Source organism: Myotis lucifugus, unplaced genomic scaffold (assembly GCF_000147115.1).
Source record: "Myotis lucifugus unplaced genomic scaffold, Myoluc2.0 scaffold_0, whole genome shotgun sequence".
NCBI lineage: Eukaryota > Metazoa > Chordata > Mammalia > Chiroptera > Vespertilionidae > Myotis > Myotis lucifugus.
Genome location: NW_005871048.1, coordinates 10,944,882 through 10,967,364, shown reverse-complemented (window position 1 = coordinate 10,967,364; position 22,483 = coordinate 10,944,882). Strand labels below are relative to the sequence as shown.

At 44.7% G+C, this 22,483-nt stretch overlaps 1 protein-coding gene across 4 annotated transcripts in view; it reads right to left on the bottom strand.

Moving 5' to 3' along the window:
* SEMA6A (semaphorin 6A) overlaps positions 1 to 21,839 on the bottom strand; it is a 128,799-nt gene extending 106,960 nt beyond the window's left edge. For all 4 annotated transcript variants that reach the window (XM_006081124.3, XM_023745767.1, XM_006081127.3 and 1 more), the window contains exon 1: positions 20,971 to 21,839. The gene's annotated coding sequence lies outside the window, so the exon portion shown is untranslated. The remainder of the gene's footprint in view (positions 1 to 20,970) is intronic.
* Positions 21,840 to 22,483: the final 644 nt, after the last annotated feature.

Here is a 22,483-nt window from a genome sequence, read left to right as displayed (position 1 = left end):
CAGTTTGCATATTACCCTTTTATTATATAGAATAGAGGCCTGGTGCACGGGTGGGGGCCAACTGGTTTGCCCTGAAGGTGTTCTGAATCAGGGTGGGGGTCCTGCTGGGGTGCCTGGCCAGCCTGGGTGAGGGGCTGATGGCTGTTTGCAGCTGGTCACACCCCCTTCAGGGTGGGGGTCCCCACTGGGGTGCCTGGCTAGCCTGGGTGAGGGGCTGATGGCTGTTTGCAGGCTGGTCACACCCCCTTCAGGGTGGGGGTCCCCACTGGGGTGCCTGGCCAGCCTGGGTGAGGGGCTGATGGCTGTTTTCAGACTGACCAAGCCCCCTGGCAACTGAAGCTCCCAGCCTTTCCTTTTTTTTTTTTTAATTTGCTCCAGCTCCGTGGCAATGGTGACTGGAAGCGGGTATCTGGGGTTTATTTACCTTCTATATTCTTCCATCGCAGGGGCAAGCAAGCTTCCTGCTTGCTCCAGCTCCGTGGCTGCCAGCCACTATCTTTGTTGGCAGTTAATTTGCATATCTCGCTGATTAGCCAATGGGAGGCATAGCGAAGGTATGGTCAGTTACCATGTTTGTCTATTATTAGGTAAGATGTCCTGCCTTAGAAAAGCATTATTTGTCAGTCTCTAAATGGGTAACAGATTCGATTAGTAATAGGCCAGGAGTTAAGTGTTCGTTCCCAACTTGTAAAATTGAGAGAAAGAGAGGGGAGAACTCCTACTCCAAAAGTGCCCCAGGCACTAAAAAGACAGTTTAAATCAAAGACACTTAACTATAGCCTTTACAAGTAGGAGCAAGTCCACCTAATTATGAATGGGGAATTGTCAAACCAGTTTGCCCCTGAAATACTCACTTTAATATAACTTCGGTTAAACCTTTTGAACAAAATTATATTGCAGCTATTACTGATCAATTACAACTAAAAGTCTGAAATGGAGCATATACATTCTGTTTGAGGTTTCACATGAAGGTAATATGTAATCATTTGTAGGATGTCTTTGTTCAAAAACTACTGCACAGAAACCAAATTCGTAGAGAAAATTCTGCACTTCAAGACTTGCGTTGGTGGAGGTTGACCCTTGACTTGCCCACCTTCTTGAAAGGTTTCCGTGGTTAAGCACATGCGCACAAGCACACATACACACAAACACACACTGACCATCCCTTTGCAGGGTTTATGTCTGGGAGCCCAGGAACCAGAAGACCTGGAGGATGGGGAAAGCTCAGCTTCCCAACAAGGCCTCCTCCCTAGGCTGGAGGGCAGGCGTGGGCCTGGAGGTGGTGCAGGCAGATCCAGCCCATTCCCACCTTATTTGTTCAGATCATTAGGAAGGTGCCAATTAGCCCCTATTTTCATAAAGGTTTTTGTGTTGTGAACATCTGTCCACTAGCATCTGGCCAGGGCCCAAGTCCATTTCACAAGAAACATCAAACAGCTGTCAGATGGTCCTGAGTTTGGGTGAATTGACCAAATGAACACAATGCTCCCTGCTACTGGGGAGGGGGCCCCACTTCCTATTATTCATCTCTAGATGTACAAGTTAGCACGTTGCCTAATTCCTAAGCAGCACCTTCCTCATTTTTATGAGTTACGCTTTGCATTGGAGGAAATATTTGGGATGGATAAAGCCAGACTTAACTTGTTTGTTAGCTCAGAAGCGAATGATCCATTTGGCCTTTGCTTTTCTTTAATCACCCAACTTTTTTTCTGCCTTCTCATTAGAGCTTAGAGCAGTGGTTCTCAACCTTCCTCATGCCGCGACCCTCTAATACAGTTCCTCATGTTGTGGTGACCCCCAAACTGTAATTTTGCTACTGTTATGAATCGTAATGTAAATATCTGATATGCAGGATGTATTTTCATTGTTACAAATTGAACATGTATTTTCATTGTTACAAATTGAACATAATTAAAGCATAGTGATTAATCACAAAAACAATATGTAATTATATATGTGTTTTCCGATGGTCTTAGGCGACCCCTGTGAAAGGGTCGTTCGACCCCCAAAGGGTTGAGAACCGCTGGCTTAGAGAGTAGGGGTGAGGGCAGGGTTGGAATAAGGTTTTACTTTCCAACCCATCCACCATGTTGTTTAGTGGCTCAACTCTCAGATGTTGTGAAAAATAAGTGTTTAAAGCCAATTAATCAATTCAACATTTTCAGTTTATTGGTATGAGTCGTTAATTCCCCCTATAACTTAAAAGTTTTGTTGTATAAAATACATTTTATGCATTGTTTCGAGTCAGATATTAAGTTAACAGAGTTGTTGGGCCCTCTTTGTTAGTGAAAAATTTCTGAATATTATGATCCCAAATACAACACTAATTACAATCTAAGTTTTACATACAAAAGAGTGAGAAAACCCTTCAATATTCCTTCAGTTTCCACATCCTCTATTCCCAGAGTCTAGGAAGGCTGCAGTTCAGGGCATTGCCTACGCCTGATAAACACAAGGGTCGTCTGAGCACCAACCCAAAAAAGTCAAATTAAATCTGGAACAAAATCTAGTCACCTCACTCAACACCTTGCTTAGTATTTTGGAAATATCTCATAGGGTCTAATATAGCTCAATGCACATAGTACTACATACATACTAAATGTTCCTTAAATAAAGTGAAATGATGAATGATTGATCAACCAGTTATTTAAAATCACGCCCTGACCCACAAAAGAACATGGAGAAGGAGACAGAAGCAGCAGAAAGACTTATCTGGACCATATTCATCTTTTCATCTTGTCTTTTCGGTTCTAACCTACATGCCAAGAACCATACAGCTGGTGACATAAGGCACTGAATGTAATCCATTCTATTAGAAGAACTTGGTGTCAAATTGCAACAACCGATTTTTTTTAAAATCCTCACCTTGAGGATATTTTATCATTGATTTTTAGAGAGAGTGGAAGATAGAGAGAAATATCGATGTGAGAGAAACACATCAATTGGTTGCCTCCTGGACACGCTCCAACCAGGACCTGGGCCAGGGAGGAGCCTGCAATCAAGGCACGTGCCCTTGACTGAATAGAACCTGGGACCCTTCAGTTCGCAGACCAATGTTCTATCCATGAGCCAAACCGGCTAGGGCGCAACACTGATTTTTATTGAGTGCTTACTGTGTACCAGACATCATTCTGGTACGTAGGTTCTCACTTAGTCATAGGAATCACTTTATGAGGCAGGCACTGTCGGCATTCCCATTTTACAGTTGAGGAAAACCAGGCACAGAGAGATTCAGTAACTTTCCCAAGATCTCATGGCCACTAGAAGAGGAAACTCTGGAGCTCACACTTTTAACCACTACATCACATCACCCCCCCAGAGGAAAAGCTGATTCTCAAGTGTAATTTTGACCATCGGTTTCATTCTCTATGTCCTGCACTCACGTACTCTTAGTTGTTCTTCCTGATCTTAGTCTCAAAACGTCAGAGAAATCATGTGGCCAGTGTTGCTCAGTGGTTGAGTGTCGACCTAGGAACAGGGATGCCAAGGTTCAATTCTCGGCCTAGGTTGTGGGCTCAATCCCCAGTGTGGGGCCTGCAGGAGGCAGCCCATCAATGATTCTCTCTCATCATTGATGTTTCTATCTCTCTCTCCCTTCCTCTCTGAAATCAATAAAAATATAGTTAAAAACAAAAACAGAAAAATCAGCAGCAGCAGTAGCCACTTTTATCAGTTGCTCTGCTGGGAGGAGCTGGATGTATCTGGAATGTTGTAACATTATCTGTGTAATCCACCGAGGGTGCCAACATTATACGTGAAAAAAACAGCGACTGAGTCTGAAAGAGACTCTCCACTATTGCAGACTCTGGAGCAAAAGCAGGATTGGCACCAGTGTCGGAAAGTACTTAATGTCCACAGTTTGGGCTGCAGTATGTGTTTCTCTTCTTAACAGCTTCGGGGAATAATCTATAAACGGCGGGAATTTACTCTTTGAAGGTTTGGAATAGGATAGTGCATTGAAGTTTGAGACCTCTTCCCTGAGGGCTAATTATATGATAAACTTTGAGGTTGTCTGCTCAGAAATCTCCCACCTGATGGTGATTGAAATATGTTTCTTGACACTTGTAATTTTTATTTAAACTTACTAAACAAGGTCTTTTAGGCTTATTTAGAGAGAGCTTATTTGCTCATATATCACTCTTCTGAACACACACAAAAGAAAGTAAGTGAAATGAATTGGACAATGTAGTCCTAAACCTTCTCGTCCGGTATTTGACTTTGTATTTGACTTTGTATTCGGAGTTTGACTTTAAGTTGCAGTCATCGCTGTGTTTTTCCTCACACAGTGTAGCAGGTCCTTGAATAACATGGCTTCCTTATAATGTCGATGAGGTGTTTAAGAACTTCACTCTTGTTAACATCAATTAGCCTACGGTAAAACTGATTTCCTTATACTCATGTCGTTTCTCTTAAAAGTCACAGAACCTATCCATGAAATTAAGTGAGGACTTACTGTACTATCTGCTGCTATCAGAGCTTTGGTGATGGGCACGCTTAAATTTGTGCACAGCCTTTCAAACCATGAATTATACACTTGTTAACACTGCATTTAGAGACAGTCTAGCTTGCCTGGGTTAGCTGCTGACGCGTTGGTAAAATGTTCTATTATGTTTTTACACCTTTCATGGGATCTAAACAAAGTGGTTGTGTTGAGATTAAGTAACACTAGAGGGCAGCCTGCAAGTTAGAAAAACAAATGATACTACATCTGTGCAATAATTTGATATCACAACAAGTAATCTACAGTTTACTTTCTCAGCATTATGACACCAACTTAAATATGGCATCCCAACATAAAAGAATCAAATGATTCCTTAATGTTTAATTTTAACGTGCCTTTAAAATAAGACATCAAAGCAAACTATATCATAAAGGTTTTCTCCCTTCCAGAAACCCACTCAATTTGTGAAAGCTCCCTAAGGATACTTGATGTTTCTAATCCTGCTTTGTTTCACTTCTGTTTTCAACCTCTTTTAAAAATATGACACAAAACCTTATTTTATTATAGAATAAGACTTTCCTGTTTCAAGTTTTATTTAGAAACCTCTGAAAGAAAACTGCAAAGTGAAGGGTAAATATATAATACCCATTTTTTTAGAATTCTTTTTTATAGTACAAATGTTATACTTAACAATTAAAGACACAGGAGGATTCCTCGGGCCAACTGTACAACATCAATACTATCTAGGGGGTGGAACATAACAAAATCTGTGATACCTCGATCCCCTGTGTAATGAAGATTGATTTCTTTCTGAATAAAATATTATTAAACACGTTTTTCTTCAAAGTTAGCATAATGCAGCAAAAAAAGGCTTAGCTATCTGCTAACACTGTCTTATTAAATAAACAACACAATTTAGGTGTTATTTGTATTTTGTGAATGACGTCATCTGTAACATTTTGATTGCTCAAGGCAACTTAAGAGATAAACACTTACATAAACATGCCCAGCGCGGGTGGGGGGCGGGGAGGGGCAGGGAGAGACGAACACACGTATATCTAATTTCAGAATTCAAAAACTTGTATAAAGTAAAATAGTTCAGAATGAAAAAAAACATAGGAGACAGGTGGCCCAATGTATGCCCCGATTCTCACGAGTGAATCATTCGCCCTTGTTCCTCCTGCACTTTCGTAATCAGTTTTTATGGTGCTTCGCTCTTCCTCATCTTCTGCTCATCATGCTATGGTATTAACCTCCCTGATGTTGGAGAAAGTGGTCCCAGCTGCCAGACCAAATGTGACAGTTTAAACACTCTTAATTTCAAATCCTTAGCACTCCTTTCACAGAGCTGGGTGTGAGCACAATGGATGAGGTCCAAGGCTTTGGTGTTTGGCCTATTATGTGTCATGTAAATAAGGTTTATCATAGCTGTTAAATATTAACTATTTGGCCCAGCCAGTGTGGCTCAGTGGTTGAACATTGACCACTGAGAAGGTCATGGTTCGATTCCTGGTCAGGACTCATGCCTGGGTTGTGGAGTCAAACCCCAGTAAGGGGCATGTAGGAGGCAGCTGACCATTGATTCTTTCTCATCGTTGATGTTTCTACTTTTCTCTCCCTCTCCCTCCCTCTCTGAAATCAATAAAAATATATTTAAAAATATATATTAACTATTGTTGTCTGTAAACCTGGGTCCTTGACCTGGCCAATGTCCCTACTCTCTGCTTAGTTCCCCAGATGGGACATCTTGGAACCATGTTTTACTCTTTCCACTCCCTTATCCCACACATCCAACTGGTCCCTAAGTCTTTTTTTAATATATTTTTTAAAATTTCAGAGAGGGAGGGTGAGGGAGAGAGAGATAGAAACATCAATGAGAAAGAATCATGAATCAGCTGCCTTCCACACGCCCCACACTGGGGACCAAGCCCTGACCAGGAATCCAACTGCAACCTTCTGGTTCATAGGTTGACACTCAACCCCTGAGCCACGTCGGCAGAGCAAGGTCCTTAAGTCTTGACAACTGTACCTTGCAAACACACCCAGAATATGTTTCCCTTTTCCACTTGCAGTGCTAGCAGATTTGTATTTCTAACACACCTTTGATGATGTCATCAAAAGCATCACCTGCCTCCACCTCCAAGTCCCCTCTGTAGAACAGGGCAGAGTCCTCCACAGGCTGCTCTCAATGCCCCTTTCTGTCCTCAGGGCTTCCACACCACACTACCAGTCCCCGGGAGGCCCCTGGCTGCTCTGGGGCCAAGGCCTTCATTTCCTGCCTCTGGACCTTTGCACCTGCCTTCCGCTTAGACACACTGCTCTTCCTCCCCTAGCCTCCCACCTACTGAAACCTCTCTCATTCTTTAGATACAACTCAAATGCTTCCTCCTTCACAAAGGCCTGTCTGAGCTCCCATCTGGACAGAGCTGCTCCTTCCTGTCCTCCTTAGCATCCTCACCACTCTGCTTCTGGGATGGAAAATAGACCTGACACTACAGTGTTTTTTATGTACCCACCCTTCTCGCCAGAATTGGGCCCATTTCAGGCCTATGGTGAGGACACAATTCATAAATTCTAAACTGGGTCATCACTGTGTCTCTTCAGTACCTAGAACTTGTCTGACGTAGATGCCAAATGTGTATCTGTTGAATTAAATTGAGTTGCTGCCTTCGCTAGACCTGGCAGCATGGACCCGAGAGTAAATTGACTTAGTCAGAAGGGAGATCCACGTATGCTGTGCCACACCACGTTATTCCTCGCTAAACACGTGTTTCTGTTTTATAGGCATAAGTTGCAAGCCCCAGGAGGCTACTCCTGCCAGGGTATCTGGCTCAACCTTCTGTCCCTCCAGTTCTACCCTGCACCTCAGCCAAACTTCCATCCTCATGTTACTGTTTATTTTCATCTCTACTATAAAACAGGACTAGAATCCCAAATAAAAACAGCCTCCATTTTTCAATTCTTCTCCTTTCAGATGACAGACTCAAGACCCTAAGAGCCTCCGGAGACAATGTTCAGAAACGGCTTTCCACTGAGAAGCAGAATTTAGGTCCCAGCAGAAGCCGCAGGTGAACTCCGTGGAAAGCTACTTTTGTTCTGTGTCAGTATTCAATCTGCATAATAGGCATAACGTAAGAACATTTATGGTTGGAAGACTGTAATGGTTTTTAAGTATTGAGTGAACAGTGACATAACATGGAGGAGCACAGCACTCAGAGTCAGAAGGTTGGGAGCTTTGTCCCAAGCCCTTCCCTTACCAGGTGTTCTCTTAGGCAAATTATTTGACCTCTCTGAACCTCAGTTATCTCATCTTTAAATTGGGTAAATTAATACCTGCCTTGCCTAACCCAGGATGTAATGATATTAAATGAGGCAATGTTTATAGAGGCACTTTGAAAACTATAAACACTTTGGAAATGAGGTCTTTATTATTAATAATAACACTGTAAATACTGCTGATGTTGATTATCACCTGTAAGCAAGCCTGATTTCTAAATCTGATGTGGGGCTCAGCAAGACTCCTTCCAGGTGACCAGCCCTGTGCTGGCACCTCACTGTGGAAGCAGCCTCCTCTCCCTGGGCAGTGCCACTCAGGAAGGAGTATCTGCACTGTAAACAGAGGCACCGGAAAGCAATGAAATATGCAAGTGAGTTATGATTACTTTTAATAGGACAAGCCCGGGAGTTAAGACCAGGTATAGTTGACAACAAGAAAAGATACTGCCCTGTCCTACATTTAAAACCTTTTCGAGTTCTGCTCCGAAGAATTTGCATTTCAATAACAATGTGAAAATGTCAAGCTATTCACAGCATTGCAAAGCCTTCTCTCACACACCTGCGTGTTGTAGGATCTGAGCAGGCAATTTTGTTGTCCTTTCATTCTTGGGAACAGATGTGTTTGGGCAATAGTAACAGGTCTTGTGTTCTGGCCATGACAAAATATGAAAACGAAAGCTCCACCCTCCAAGATATCCCATGAGAATTAATTAATCAACATATTCGACATGTTGAACTTCCTCTCATCACAAATGAGAGGAAACACCTTGTAGATAAAAGTTGACTTTTTAATAGAAAACTTTTTCCTGTACTCCCGAACATCCCTTTAAAAGAAAAACAAATCCCAAAGATGTTTGTTGCCTTTTCTCTCGGCTACGTAAGAGACTACTCTGTTCTTTCTACTTTTGACACCAGTAGCATCTCCTCCTGGCTGGGCAAACATGGGATCATGACGCTGGGTTGACTTTATTAAAAAAGTAAAACCAGCCCTAGCCAGTTTGGCTCAGTGGATAGAGCATCGACCTGTGGACTGAAGAATCCCAGGTTCGATTCTGGTCAAGGGCACATGCCAGGGTTGCGGGCTCAATCCCCAGTAGGGGGAGTGCAGGAGGTAGCCGATCAATGATTCTCTCTCATCATTGATGTTTCTATCTCTCCCTCTCCCTTCCTCTCTGAAATCAATAAAGATATATTTTAAAAAAGTAAAACCATACTGCATGCACTAGGACAACCATCTTAGAAATTACTTTACATAATCACTACCCTAGAACACAGTACAGCAAACATTACAAATCAATTTAATTTAGGCACTTTCTCATTAAGATGCTTATAGATCGGAAGCTTAGTTGTAAAAGCAAAGCAATGATAATAAGCACACACTCTACTAAACTAGATGAGTTATATGCTATTAGTTTCATCATGTAAGCTACAAAATGATTAGTCACAGAAACTCAGTTCTTAAGTTGGACTTAATTTATTATATCTAACTTTCATTAGAGCCTCTAGTTAAAAGTTGAATGTAAATAGTTCCCTAACAATATAATTCAGCTTCTTGATATCTGTTCTAAAACTCACGACACGGGACAAAAGCACTTCCAACAAGATGTGAGACCTATTTCCTTCCAAGGCCTACAATAGTCCCTGGTCTGTATTTGTCACACTTGGTAAATACTTTTGGGCAAAGGCAATACCATCCCCAGCGTATGGCAGTGTTCATTTGAAGGAACTGAGGCACCACTCCAAGTCCCATCCAGTCTTTGGGAGGAATGGCCTTCAATCCAGATAGAAGCCAGAAAATGTCACCTATTTTGATAAGTAAATTGCTTTAAAGTTAAAAATGATTCACCTGCCATTCCAACATACTCTGCATCTGTATGACCACTTGGGGGACAATGCATTTTACCACTCTAGGAAGGATGCAGCAAGACATTCTTCATACACCAAGAACCTAGTGTGGTGTGCATGGCAAGAAAATGGAAGCATGTTCAAGTCACTGCCGTTGGAAATGTTCCACCAAAATACATTTTGTGCCTTGGAGGCACAAGAGAAAATCTGTAATAGAAATCATTAATTAAGGTTAATTAAAGTCCACATTGTATTGGACTGACATCCACACAAAAGTACTGCTTGCTTTTCTTAAGGCTCTGTGTGTAGCATCTTGCCTGACCTGACACCCAAGAATAATGCCAATCTGTGGCTGTAGGGAGGACAGCAAACTGAATTCACACAAACTCTTCTTCCCACACCAAAAGCTTCTGATCGGAAATATTAGTCCCACTGTTCTCTCCCACTCCACCCCCCACCCCCGCCCTTAAAACAACTAACTTACGAGAATACTATAAAACGTGCAGGACACATTTTCTTGCCCTGTCAAACAATTGGGGGTCCATAATGCTGAATTTAGAAATGCATGCTTGTTTTGCTTCACGGAGATATTTGAGGGGGACCTGGAGAAGGGCTGGGGGATAATTGCAGCCTATGGGTAAGCCGACCACATGATCAAAAACTGCTGCGACACTTAAAAGTGTTTCTCCGCAAGGAATTCCCGTGCCCAGAAGCCTGGTGAAGCCAGTAGCAATTAAGGGCATGTTATCCTTTTAATTTACTTCAAATTATTGGCCTCTAAAATCAATCATTTAGTGTGGTTGGGTAAGGGAGGGGTCAATATAATAGGCACGTGCATTAAAATGCTTGTTGATCTGACACAAAAAATGTGACAGGCTGGATATGGGGAAATTTGAACCGGTTGCTTTGAAGCTCACCCTGACATGAAAACTAGTCATTTTCTAGTAAAAAAAATAAAATAAAATAAAAATGACTATTTTCCTAGATGAGGCCCATTTGTAATGAATTAAAGGTTTTCTTCTTCTGAACCTGCCTGGATTTTCATCTGATGCTTTGCATGTCCTGAATTCAGTGCCATTTGCATCAACTGTGAGATTGTTTTATTTTATGTTTTAGTCTGTGAGGAATTTAATGGCTCAGCTTAGACTGGTAGGAATCCTTGAAAGTCCACTTGAGGAATGGGGAAGAAAACATTAAGAAGTGCCCCGGTAGTTTCTGTTACACAGGCCACATTTACCTAACAAAGGAAGGCTGCGTTCCCCATCACACAGGAAGCACATAAATCCAGCTAGTATGTGGGTCTCCCTCTTGCAACAATTTACTTCTCCAAATCTTTTCTTGACTCAGTCATGCAATATATGCACAACTGGAGAGCTTTTTCTAATCAACCCTTAAGTCACAAATCTAATAACAAAATATTACAATTACAGAAATTAAAAAAAAATGCTCTTATACTCAAGAGTTGACAAAGCAGCAGACCTATGGGCCAATGTTGCTAATACAGCCAAATGGTCTCTAGCTCCTCAGTAATGTGTGTCAAACCTAAAAAAAATAAAAATAAAGGTGAAACCTGAAGGAAAGCACTAAATGTTTGCATTGCCATACCCAGGCAAGGGACACAACACTCCTGAGGTCATTTTATTTATTTAGCAATCTGCAGAGCCAACACCAATTTATGAAGCTGAAATGTTGAGCAAAGTCATGAATGCCCTCATTTACCTCCACATTTATAAATAGTCCTAACGAAGAGTTCGCACCCTTGTGCTTTCTCGTCGGAAGATGAAAGTGACATCAGCCCCTGGACTGTAATTTTTTGCCAGCAGCGCTGAGCAAGAGGCAAATCCTGGAGTAAATATCAGCTGGCTGTGCACATAACAAGGTCCAGGGAGACGCTCTCAGAAGTTGCCTCTTTGAATCCAGCACTGAATTAGAAGAGAAGTGGTTTTCAGTTCTTTCAAGAGCACCGCAACTGCCAACATAACTGCCAGTCTTGCAAGCCCTAGTATATCTCAAACCTTTCCCAAGACACCCCAACACTATCGGAGGCACTGAAACTATGGCAACCGAATAAGAAAGCAGCCTCCATGATTAATAGATGAAGATCCCAGCGACAGTGTCTAGCTGGGGCCATCATTCATGATGCGCGAAAAATTAGCACAGAATCCATCTTGAAAACCATTAACAAGTATTCTTATAAAAATCCACCCAATGGACATTTGGCTACGTATACTCCAGTTTAGGATGCTGTAAACTATTCGGTTTCCATATATTGCTCACAATGCTGAGATGAGCATGTTTTTAGTAACTCTAATGCTCTCATTTTTAGAATAATTAAAGGCTTAATCTACCGGCTTTCTACCTGGGTATTTGAAGCCTAGGAACTAATGCATACAAACACCAAAATAAGTGAATGAAGTCACGTGGTTCTCGGGGTAAAAAGGAGGAGACACAGTTGGTGGATTGTTGGAATGTTTTTTTGTGGAATGCAGTTTTTCATAAAGCATTCCACTTTCGGGAAAGGAACATTCCCTCTCACCAGCTCAATCAGTATTCTCTCAGTTTCCTCATTCAAGGACAGCTGGAGTCACTGCAATATTAATGAAAAGATTGAATACTCTCCTTTAAAAAGGGTCAGGGATAAGAAAAAGGAAAGAAGAGTGGATCCATCACAGAAAGCTCGTCTGTAAAAGTCTCATGTAACATTAAACCATAACTAATATAGTGTTTCTTCTCAGTCCCCAAAATGGTTATTTTCCAATGGTGTGTTTTCATTGTGTTCAGTGCCAGCTCGTGCTATAAATGCTTCAAATCTAATCATGGCCAAAGGCTTGGTCTTGAACACGTGGGAGGGTAGAAAGGCTAAGAGAGGGGTAAATAGCATCTCCTGCTAAATTTTTTAATTGGCGGGGATTCTTTGAATTAAATTTTCTACAAATGGCAATTATAGGTTAGTGGGAAACCACAGAAGCGCTGAGTCATCGTAAATGAAAGCCTCAGGTCTGTGGGCTGTGTGTGGAAACACCGAACACTAACAATACTTTCAAAGCAGGCTATCTCACTCACTGCTCAGAAGACCTGGCCCTTCAGTCTTTGAGGCATGTTAATTGCTGATTTCTTTCTCTCTCTCTTTATATTATCTTTCTACTTACAACATTTAAGAGAAAAACAAATTTGTCTTTTAGACAAAAATAACTAATTCTCAGCCAGGAGAGATTCCTATTCCTCCTGGTGCAGCAGTCCTTCGGGAATGTGGTGACGATGCCCATTTACTGTACCTTCCGCCACGCCTTTCAGAAGTCAGATTCTTCTCACTGATAAGAATTTGCATGGCTGCCGAAACCGGTTTGGCTCAGTGGATAGAGCGTCGGCCTGTGGACTGAAAGGTCCCAGGTTCGATTCCGGTCAAGGGCATGTACCTGGGTTGCGGGCACATCCCCGGTGGGGGATGTGCAGGAGGCAGCCGGTCGATGTTTCTCTCTCATCGATGTTTCTAGCTCTCTATCCCTCTCCCTTCCTCTCTGTAAAAAATCAATAAAATATATTTTAAAAAAAAGAATTTAAAAAAAAAAAGAATTTGCATGGCTATCATTTGAATCAAATTTCATGGCAATATATCAGTCAGAGTAAATGCTCTCTCTATTGGGGTCAGCTAACTATCTCCTCCGTTTGGTGGGGAAGGTGATGTTTTGCTTCTGAGTGGAGAAAGATTCATGCTCTCCCAAATGGATTACAGGTCTGCCCGGGGAAGAGTGACCCGGCAAGTGTATGGCCAGCATGCAGACCCTCTTGCAGAAGTTGGTGACAGCCTCCTAGGAGTCGTTGGGCAGCCAGTGTCTCCTATCACAGGTATGGTGCTCGGGGTCCATTCAGCTCATCACTGAACAGTCATTACCGGCTACTCTCAGATGCCAAATGTGGGCACTTTCAAGATTCTTTGGTGGGTTCAGATTGTGTGTTTTATCCTTAAAATGTTAGTAAGTGAAGGATATCATTTCTTTAAAACAACTCTCCTTTGGGTCTTATTTGGTGTGAGGCCCTATGCTACTTGCTATTGTTTTGTTTGTATAGTGTTTTTGTTTTTTTTTCTTCTACGTTGGGTGTGATATTTCAACTTCCCCGGTTAGAAAAAGGATCATGACTCCTCTTCCCATGCAAGTGACTCTTTCACATGCTTCTCAGCTTAAAACCTCTGACACTATTGCCAGCTGACCGTGTGAATGTTCCTCTCTAGCCCAAAGGTTGTTTCCTTTGCATCATCTCTTTATGCTACAGACTTGTGGCCATTTCCTTCTGTACTCTCGCCATCTGGGCACTCTCCATGACTACTGTCACCCAAATAAAAATAACTCCTTCCCTGGCTGGGTAGCTCAGTGGGATGGAGCACTGTCTGGTACACTGAAGGGTTGCGGGTTTGATTCCTGATCAGGGCACATACCTAGGTGCACTGCATAAGGGAGGCAGCCATACGATGTTTTCTCTCTCTCTCCCTTCTTCTTTCTCTAAAACATATCCTCAGGTGAGGATTTAAAAAAAATTTAAAGCACCTTGTATTTAATGAATGTGTATAGTGTACCAGGTATTGTGCTACAAATTTACAGATACCATCATATTTACTCTTAACAACCATAACATCATCATACTAGCGTTTTACAAATGGAAACGGAGACAGACAAGTTAAGTAACTGGCTCAAAGTCACACTGTTTGTAAATGGCAAAAAGTAGGATGCAAATCCAAGTGTGGTCTGTCCACCTAAGAAGCGTGACCTCGGCGCTCCCTCCAGAACCCTCTCCTGCCTCCCCTGTGACAGTCCCTCCATGTTATCCACTTCGCACCACAAAAGCTAATGAAGTTGCCCATGTTACAGCAAAGATCAGAACTTCTACTACTCCTAGTTCACCCTCACAGGTCTGTTCCACATTCATGCACACGTTGACGTTAACCAGTTTAGAACTTACCTAAGCAAAAACAATGCCCTCGCTTTGTTTATAATGACTGGCAGAGTGCCCCTCCCATGACCTCGCTCTATTTAATGGTCACATTGAAAGCAATCTTTACTTGATGCAGTTGGCGTTCTGATTAATATGGCCACTATCCCAGTTGTATGTAGACTGTATGTTTTCAATGAATTTGAGGATATTGTTTAATTTCACAATGTGGTTTACACTAAAATGACATCAACAGAGTCTAATTTTCTTTTCTGATTTAGAAGACAATGACGTAGGGTCTCTGCTAGACCTAGGGCGTGGGGAGGGAGGAGCTAGCATCAAACTTCAAATTTCCAAAGTGCATTTCATAGTTTACCATATACATTCACATTCCTGATTTCATCTTATTCTTCCAGCAGTCCTACAAGGTAGGAAGCACAGGTTACTATTCACATTTTTTTGTTTAAAATAATGCAGATCAGAAAGGTTAAGATAGTTAAAGTCTGGAGCCCAGTTCTTCTGACTCCAAGTACAGGACCTTCAACAAGTTACTGCTATACTTGTACAGGGCAGAAATGTGGGTGAACAAGCATATTATTTTCTCCTGGTAGGAAGTTCAATTTTGAAAACTACTGTTAGTAAACTCCAAAAAAGCAAGAAGGTTCTGTGGCCAACGGTTAGAATGCAGAACAAATGAGGCCAAGGTCAAAAGCTCAATCCCCATAAGTGCTGGCTGTCTTCTTAGCTCAGTTTCTTGGCAAGTTGATTTTGCCTAACTCAGATTCCCTACAGCTTCAACCAGGTGTCCCACAGATGTGTGTTCTTGGCCACAGAAGGGAACTGGGTGAGAGTGTGGGAATGAGCAGGCTCCAATCTATCACCAAGACTGGGAAAACAACCCACAGTGAATGTTCTACTAATGGTGCATGAGACATAGCACCTATGTACATGGAAGACATTGTTACACACACACACACACACACACACACACACACTCACACACACTCATGCAGGTAGAGAGATAGCTCATTTGATGGAAACATGGTATAGATAAACGAGCAGACATTGCCTGGCTGGCATGGCTCAGTGGTTGAGCTTTGACCTATGAACCAGGAGGTCACGGTTCGATTCTCAGTCAGTCCATATGTCTGGGTTGCCAGCTCTATCCCCAGTGTGGGGCGTGCAGGAGGCAGCCAATCAATGATTCTCTCTTATCATTGATGTTTCTATTTCTTTCTCCCTCTCTGAAATCAAGAAAAAAAATATATATTTGAAAAAGAAAATGAGCAGGCAAAAGAGATAAAGATTAGTTGTTTGCAAAAAGAGTCACCATTCATTCATTCATTCATTCAACAGGTACTTGTCCTAGAGGGCCTAGGATGTGCCAGGCACAGGTTTAGATGCTGGAGGTAAAGTAGTGAATAAAACATAAACATGTCTATCCTTATGGCATTATGTTCTAGTGGAGGGCAAAATAAACTAGGACAACATATAGTGTATTGGGCTGTGAAAGTGCTAAGGGAAAAAAATGAGGCAGGCCAGGGCGGTAGGAAGTGTTGAGGGAAAAAGGTGAAGTAAATAAGGTGATCAGAAAAGGTTTCACTGAGAAAGTGACATTTGAGCAGAGACCTAAGGAATGTGAGGAACAATCATGAAGCCATCCAGGGGCAAGACCCTTCCCAAGCCATAAAAGAGCAAGTGCAAAGAGCCTGCAAGGGACCAAGGAGAGTACAACTGGCATTGAAGTAGCCCCAAGGAGAGGAGGTCAGCGAGGTGGGGGCCCAAGTGCAGATCATGTGGGGCCACAAAGCCACGGGAAGGACTTGGGCTTTCACTGGGATGAAGTGGGAAAGCTGAGCAGAAGTGATCTGATCTAGCTTAGCCTTTTCGCTCTGGGGATGGCAGGGAGAAAAGACTGTAGGGGGCCCAGAGCAAAACAGGAAGACAGGCGGGGAGGCAGGCACAATAACCCAGCAGGGGCGCTCAGTGGCTTAGCCAGTGTGTGGGCCCCAGAAGTGGAAGGCCTGCAGGAAGTCCGAATGCCAACAGCATTGCAGCTGGGATGGGTGTGGGCAGAGAAAGAGTCACAGATTTTAGGATTGAGCAACTCAAAGGATGGAACATGCCATTTACCGAGATGGAGATTTTAAGAAAAGCATATTTGGGGGAGAAAGATCCAGAAGTAGGTGTTTTGAATGTTGACTACCTGAGAGATGCACGTTATTTGGGAGACATCAGAGTATTGATAGTTTTATGTGACACTCTCCATTAGTGTAATTAGAATAATTCTAATAAAAAAGTTTTACAGTAAATCATCTGCTTCACAAAGCAAGATACTCTAGTGTATATCCTATACTGTAATAGTCCCAGGCTGAGAAGTATCCTGAGCTCCCTTCTCCCCTTGAGGTTTGTGTGGTATGACATCTTATTTGCCCATTTCAAAGGGATTAAATGCCTCCCTCCCTTCCCTACCTTACCATATCCCCAAGAGGCCACCCTGTGGTTGCCAGCAGAGAATAGCTCAGTTGCTCTTGCAGCACATTTAAAGCAGATGAGAAAAGCCTTCACCCTGGAATAGAACTATCAGGGACAACTTGGCTCCAAAGGCACAGAGAGATTGATAGATATTGGGAGGTGGGGGGCACAGCAGGATGCTTCCAGGCTGCACCTCCCCCTGGAAGTGTGAACACCCAGGGAACACCCACTCTGGGAGCTGGACAATTGTCTAAACCGAACATGGGGTGTGATAGCTACAGGCTTTCCCAGGCTTTACAGTGCTAATTAAAGTATTTGCAATTACTTTGGCTTGTTCTGTGATTCCTTTTTGCAAACAAACAAAAAAGATGGGAGAATATATTAGCTCTTGGCCATGTAATTGTAAAAAAAAAAAGTTTTCCTCCCATAAACACTCTTTTGTTCTGCTTGGAAAAGAGCTGAACCCACTATGCACCCATAGTAAAGTATCTGACTTACTTCCTCGTTCAAAACAGTATTTTTCCTTCCATTTTATACGGGAGTGCAATTACCCTTTACTTTTAAAGCATGAGTATTTATTTTGAATTTAATAAAAGTTCTTAATTTGGGTGTCTTATTTTTATTGCACGAAGATAAGTCTCCCTAATTCTTGCTATTCTTCTCATTCAACACACTTGGCAATGTTATCTGCCTACTCAGAATGCAAATGTTATATTTTTCTAATGAGGAAAGCATTCACTAGGCTTTGAAAGAACTTGAGGGGTGTAAGTCTGTGTCTCTGTGTGTGTAAATAAAGAGTTGCACTTTTTGCTACTTTATAATAACCACATACTTGAAGGCATAGATTTTTTTCACTAGAAAAAAACAGGTCCACTGTAAATGGAGAAATGTGAACCACGTGTGACTATTTCATTCACTCATTTATTCATTAGACAGTTAAGTTTATACACTGATTCTTATGAATTTTTAACCTCTTTAAACTTAGATGTTCCAGTCTATAAGTATATTCTGCAGGTGGCTCCTGAGATGAAGATTTTAGGTGTCTGCTGAACATTTACACAGGTGGATTACATGCATGATGGATAACGTTGGCCCATCTCTACCTGGTGGTTAACAGCAAAACATAACACTGTGGGAAGATTGTCAGAAATAAGAAACATGAACACAAACATCGTAAATAAGAAACATGAACTAGAATGCTGCTTTATATCAAGTTGAAAAAAGACGTTAACACAAAAATGAAGTTTTATATCTGATTTCATTCCTGTTTGCTTTCAGGTTGGTTTGCAAGGTGCCTCATTCAAGAATGTCCTAAAACCAGAATATACATTGAGAATAGAGGTTACTCAAGATTTGAATTAAGAGTTACCATGTAAACAAGCATGGGTAAACCAAATTCAAATAGTCAATGCAATTATTTTTTAACAGATAGTTTAGGTTAATAGGTGGAGACACGGTTCTGCCACTGTATTTAAGTTTAGGCTAATAATTAACTTTGGTGCCTGGAGTGGTTTAATCAAAGCTTACTGTAAATCATAAAACTGCTCCATGCAGACTAAACAGGGTCTGAAAAAAACATACAAAATGTTCTTTTTACGACCCTGCTAGCCAATTGGATAAGGTGTAAACAAGTAGATACTTTCATTCAGAATTGAGCACAGGCATCTTTACTTTGGGGAAAGAATTAAAAAAAAATAAAGGAGTCATGTATCCCAGACCAACAGTCTGCCCCCTGCCATCAGTGGCAACCCCTGGACTTAACGCCAAAGGTAAGATATATGTTGGGAGGAAAACTGACAATTAACAGGATTAGAGAAAGGCAAGCAAAGGCGCTCGACCTTTCTACTCGGAAAGGACTTTAAAAACCAGCGCTGGGGGGCATTAAATAGCTTTCCTGAGACCTACTGGCAGGACGCTGCAACTGGGTTAAAGATCTTTTCCGCGTGGAGGCAAAAAAAAAAAAAAAGTTGTGCGAACAAGTGTGAGAAAGTGTGTGTCGTGCGCTTCTGTGTTTTTAAACCTTTCACGGATCACATTCAGTGGCAACTTGATTTCCATCCAGCATAAGCAGAGCGCGTTCCCACCCTGGCCGTGTCTGGCCACGGCCTCCCCAACGCAACCACCTCTCTCCCAATGACAGACGGTGAAGGGCTGGAGGGGCTGCCCACTGCAACACAGGCGGTGGCCGGCCCTGCGAGTGCTCGCTCTGGCTGTGAAGACAGAGGTTGCAGCCTCGCTCCATGCACACCAGGCTACCTGCTCTGTTCCTCCCTGGACTCCCGCTGACTGGAAACCTGCGCGCGCGCTCCGGAGGCCTGGATGCTGCTCTTGGAACTGGTACCTGCATGGCAGCCAGCCCCGGCGATGCCCACACGCACCCCCGAGCCAGCCGATGGCCACAGTGGCCGCATCAGCATCCCGAGTCCTGACCCTGACCTTCCCCTCCTCCCATTGCTTGAGAGACTGGTACAGCAAGTGCAGCCGCTGGTCGAGGGTGGAGGGTGGGGAGTGGGGGCGCCACCGTCCCAAGAAGCCCGCACCTCGCTCCTAGTTGCACCCTGGGCCGTCCACCCGCTTCCCTTGGGGTTCAGTTTCTCGCAGGCTGCACATGCTGAGCCCCAGTCCTGTCATGCCCGCCGCCCGTGGCTTTCAGAGAAACTTTCCAGAGGCGCCTGGTGGAGTGACCGGTGCTGGAAAAGAAGGAGGAGTCGCTGGGCGAAGGGGCGGAGAGGGAGCGGGAAAGGCAGCAGAGTCCTGTTTCCTTTCCCGACACACGCACGCTCCCTGGCTCCCCCAGCGCCGCTCAGTCGAGGGAAGAGGGAGCGGACATCAGGATCCTGCTTTGCACTGCGTACCACAGCGGAGCTGAGAAGAAACGGGAGAGCCTGGAGAATAGCCACCTCGCACCCCATCAAGGCCAAGCAGGGTGGGTGGGCACAGCCGGGCTGCTCCCGAGCGCCGCTTCTCGGGAGGCAGAGCTCTAGAACGTCGCTAGTAGTTCGGAGACCCAGAACCTGGGGCAGGGGCAGAGCCCTTGCTTGGGTAGCAGCACTGGGCCATCTCTTGCTGGGCCATCTCTTGCCAGGTGTCCCCCCCCCCCACCCCGCTCCCACCTCCCGGGAACCTCCTTTCCAGAGATTCTGGAGGAGGGCGCGGCGGGCACCCGCCCCGGAGTGGCAGGCTCTGTCTGGAGACGGACGACGCAGCCCCGACAGATGCTGTCCTCACTGCCCAGGAGCTGCGGCGAGGGACGGGGCCCAGGGCGGAGCGCCGCACACCCCAGGAGGAGACCGCTCCTGGGCGCTCGTTCGAGCAAACAAAGCCCGGAACCTCTGGTGCCAGCGGCCGCGGGAACCGGGCTATCACCAAGTGGCAGGGCGCGCGGGTGCCAGGGCTATTACAAGTTTACACACTCCACACAGAGCCCAGCCCAGACCCCGCGCGGACAACAAAAGATCCCCTTCTCTTTCCCACCGTCTCTGCGGAACCCATTCTCCCACTCCGAAATCCAAACCTGGTGATGGATGAAAACAGCGCTCTCCCACCCAGCCTCTTTCAGCCCTCGAGGGCAGAACCCCTTTCCTGGCTTTCGCACCAGGACACGGCGCTTCCGAGAATCCCACCCTCATGGGGCATCTCTGCTCCCCGCTGGCCCCAAAGTGAGGACGAGACGGGTCCTGCACACACATCCCCGGGCCAGACGGCCATCCGCGCCGTCGCGGTCGCGGTCTCGGTCCCGGGCGGCACCGGGCGTTGTGTGCGGCGCGGGTGGGGAAGCCCGCAACACGGAGCCCGGCGGTCTCTGGGGCTCAGGGCAGAGAGGAGCGGCCGGCAGGGCTCACGACTGCGTCCCCAGGGCCGGCCAAAGCTCAGGAGACAGAGATACGAGACAAAATAAAACGCAAGCACCACAAAGCAGCCAGAGCGTTCTGGCCGCGGCCCCAAGACCCGCAAGCTGGAGGCGAGCCGCCCGGGAGGTGGAGCGCACCGGGGCGTCCCAGCCGTACCTTTTCGGTGCATCGACGGGTAGGCGGCCAGGGCTCGGAGCGGGCTGGTACAGCGTGGATCCCATTTAGTAATCCATTATCGAGACGATCTCTCCGGGCCGCGAGCTGCGCTCTCTCCTTCACCAGCCTTTGTCATTCCTACATGTGTGCTTGTCTCTTTGGGGATAACAGTCGCGGCGACTACTTTCTGGGATGCAAAAGCTCTGTGTTCATCTCCAATGAAAGGCGGAGAAGGGGATCAGAAAAAAGAAAGGAAAAAAAAACAATAAGGAAGGAGTAAATGTTCAAGAAACTCTTCTCCAAATCCAAATTCCACTTGGATTCCACTCCAGCGAGTCCCTTCGGTAGTGTCTGCGCCGATTAACAAGTCATTTCAGGGTGGGGGCGGGGTGGGGGCTGGGGCAGGGGTGCACCCTCTTGCCCCGTTCTGCGACCCGGAGCGGTGTGCCGCGGGTGTGGCGATGCTGGCCGCTGCCGCCGCTCCTAAGTGGACATCGCGGGCAGTCAGCCCAGGGAAAAGCGCCGCTGCTGTGTCCCGAGCGCCTGGGCAGCCGAGTGCGAGGGGAGCAGAGTTGGCTGCAGCCTCACCCGTTGCCGCTCACTACTCCTCTGTCACTGGAGAGGCCGCCGCTCCCGGGCTGAGCCAAGTCCCGGACTGGATTACGCACAGCGGACTCTCCTCCTGCAACCCCGCCTACTTTGGCTGGCTTCTCCTCCGACCCAAAGGAGAGCTGTGGTGTTTGTGTGTGCATGCGAGTGAGCGAGACAGAGAAAGGGAACCTACGCCGTGTGGCGGCAGATGGAGATTTGGACCGACTGACCAGTAGAGCTTCCTTCCATCGCGATTCCTGGCCCCGCGATGCGCTCTGGGCAGAGGTCCCGGAGGGGGCGACTCCGGCGGAGCCCAGCCCTTGCCTCCCCCACCCTCGCATCTGCTCTAGCATGGGGAATAAAAAAAAAAAAAAATCCAGGGCAGTATTGCTGAGTCCTGCCAAATGAGAAAAATAAATAAAAATAGATGTTAGCGCAGGAGCGAGTTACAAGAAAGGATTTGTCCATCGATTTTCTTAAGTGGAAAAGTTTTAAAGCATGAGGGTAAGTGAACGGTGAGCCTTTCTAATTCTGATTACTGTATCAAGAGGTAGATTCCAGAAGTGATGGGCGCTCTACGCTCCCAAATGAATTGTATAGAAGCCGGCGCGGTTAAAAATACACTTAGAAGATAGGAACACAGCTATGAGTGAACGCGTATACAACACGTTAATAAAGCATGTTAAGTAAGCAAATAAACCATAGTACAAAGAATGGTGTTAATAACGACGATTTGTTTTAAAACTTAGAAGTGTGTAGACTGTTCTTAGAAATAAATAAACGTAAGAAATAAAACGCAAACAATTCCAATGAGAACCCAGTGGCTTCATGGAAGAAGTAAATCTCAACTTCTTCCAAGGCGCTATTGTTATGTGATTTCACGAAGAATGGTAGACACAGCCATCCTCCATCGCTTGAAGTT